Source organism: Octopus bimaculoides, chromosome 7 (assembly GCF_001194135.2).
Source record: "Octopus bimaculoides isolate UCB-OBI-ISO-001 chromosome 7, ASM119413v2, whole genome shotgun sequence".
NCBI lineage: Eukaryota > Metazoa > Mollusca > Cephalopoda > Octopoda > Octopodidae > Octopus > Octopus bimaculoides.
In genome coordinates this window covers 91,471,628-91,474,426 of record NC_068987.1, presented here as the reverse complement: position 1 = coordinate 91,474,426, position 2,799 = coordinate 91,471,628, and the positions used below count along the sequence as shown (strand labels likewise).

The 2,799-nt window shown below is 35.8% G+C and overlaps 1 pseudogene; it reads right to left on the bottom strand.

Moving 5' to 3' along the window:
• Window positions 1-2,430: 2,430 nt before the first annotated feature.
• LOC128248417 (5S ribosomal RNA) lies at window positions 2,431-2,549 on the bottom strand (annotated as a pseudogene).
• Between the last annotated feature and the right edge of the window lie 250 nt (window positions 2,550-2,799).

The following is a 2,799-nucleotide window of genomic DNA, read 5'->3' as shown; positions in this document are numbered from 1 at the left end:
ATATATATATATATACAGATATATATGTACAAATATAGTGATATATGTGTGCGTGTGTGTATATATACATATATACATAAATATATAGACATATATATACAGATATATATATATATATATAGAGAGAGAGAGAGAGAGAGAGAGAGACCGAGAGAGAGAGAAATATATATATATATACACATATATATATACATATATACATATATACATATATACAGACATAGATAGATAGATAGATAGATAGATAGATAGATAGATAGATAGATAGATAGATAGATAGATAGATATGCATGTTTACTAGTTTGCATGTGTCCAAGTATATGTGTGCATATATTTATGTAAATGTATACTTGTGTGTATATAATAATATATAATATATGGGTGTTTAAATCAATATGTATACATGTAATGTATGCATCCGTATATACATTTGTGCATTTATATATATGGATATATACATTTGTTCGTCTCTGTGTGTGTATGTGCGTGCGTGTGCGTGTATATATGTGTGTTTCCATAAAATCGCTTATAAAATCTTACTGGTAAAAAATAGCTATGATTGTATAGACATTTTAATTTTCTTTTTTAATGCTTCGAATCTCTAAACTTAAACTATTATCCTTGCGCACGTTGCATTCATTTAAATAAAACTATGAACGTCACGAATCGTGAATAAAAAACTAATACTTATATAATCATTTAAGTTGATAAATAAGATCTTTTTTCCATTTTTTGTGACGCAAAAGAAAAACAAAACTTCTTTCTGTAAACTTAAATCTATCGTGAGTAAAAAGGAAATGAAAATTTGAAACAGTAATAAAATTTTCTGTAGCAAAGGCGCAGGCGTGGCTGTGTGGTAAGAAACTTGCTTCCGGTATAGCGTTTGTCAGTTGGATTGTTGGTTTTGGTTTTGTGCACACGTGTTTTGGGTTTTTTTTGCCTTGGCGATGCGATGTCTTCCCTCTGGTTTAATGGAGGGGTGTTGTGTGATGGGTTGTGAGGATTTGAACTATTCTTCTTCAAAATTTGTGTCGTCTGAGGAAGAAATGATGAAATGTTTGAATAAGATTGACGCAGCAGCGGCAAAGGGGAAAATTGAAGACATAAGTCAAGAAGAGCTGCACAAGTTCAAGGAAATACTTAAAAGGGAAGATAATGGCGTGAAAGATCCCCCAAGAAGTGTTAAAGGATAAGGAAGAGAAAACGATTGTTTACAGGACATGCGCGGTGGCAACAAGAAAAGTAGAAGTGGTGTCGGAGGCACAAATTGAAAAGGCGTTGAGGCCAGTCTGGCAAGAGACATCCAACCTTGCCAGGGGAAGAAAGTACAGAACGGTGGAAATGCAGCTTCGGGAGATAACTACAGCCAGATTGCACTCAGCCACACCATTAAAAACTGAAGAAGTGGTGCTTCTACTTGTATACCTTGGGAGACAAGCTTCCAGGGTTAGGGTAGAAGATATACTACCAGAAGTGAATGTAGCCTGGCTGGTTGCTGCCATACTGCTAGGCATGGAAGAAAAGGTGGTTGTCCTGCAGGCCACCAGAACACCAGAAACTGGCAAGGGCAGAGATTAGACATGGTGGTACAGATTAACCCAGAAGATATTGAAAGCATGGCGGAGACAATCACGGTCGCAGACGTAACGCTGAAAGTCAGAGTGAAAGGGAGGATTCCGCGGTGCTATAAATGTGGCTTTCAGGCCACATTAGAACGGATTGTACTCCACCACTTGTGAAGACTAAAAAAAGGGCAAGAGAGTGAGAAAGTGGTTGGTGCTCCACTGCCCGTGGAGGGTGAGGAAAAGTACGAGAAGGAGAGTGAAGCGGCACCACAGACAAAGACCCATACCAGCGTCGAGGAAGTGCAGGTAAACACCAGCTGTCCTTAATATTCTTAGGACACTTAGTACTGTTATCTTAAGTGCAAGTTGACGTTTAGGATTTCTTTAATATGAAAGAGTACATATTTAAGGGATTTCTGATAATATCCAGAATATTAATGAGCAGAAAACATTGAAGTCAATACGAAAATATTTATAACTGAATTATTCGTAACTGAATATGGATGCTTTTCTATTCCATGCCTACAATGTAAATATTCAGTCGATTTACGGTATCGGTTACATTTATTAGAGTTTAGGTTTATCGTTAACGAAACAAGTGTTTTTACTCCAACTTCGAACCTGATGGATAAATTGAAATTTGGGAAGTTTTCTAACTCTTTCTAAGCCAGGAGAATAATTGTAAATTATTACAAGAGCTTCATCCGATATAGATCTTCCTCTAAGAGGAAATTTGGATAGAGATTATCAGTAGGAATACGTAGAAGCTCTGTCAGTGGGGCCGAATTCGTTGAACCTATTGTTATGACTAGCCAATTTACTTCTAAACTTCCAACTCAAAGAAATTAATGCACCCCTTGGCATAAGATTACAGCACCCAGGTTTTCCAAGCGGTCACCCATCTAAGTACTCACTAGGCTCGACGTTGCTTAACTTCGGTGATCGGACGAGAACCGTTACTCTCAGCGTGATATGGCCGTAAGCATTCCTTGGCATAAGTATAATACTAATTTTATTATTATTAATACAACCTATAATCACGTTTTTCCTTACGAAAGTTTAGGTCGAATTTAACAAGACTGAGAATGTTAAACTATAATATTGTGTTAATATCCACTGTATTGGAGATGTTTATACATTCATACATACAAGCGTTTTTATACACATACAAGTACAAACGTGTATAAATATATATATATATATATATATATATATATATATATATATATATATA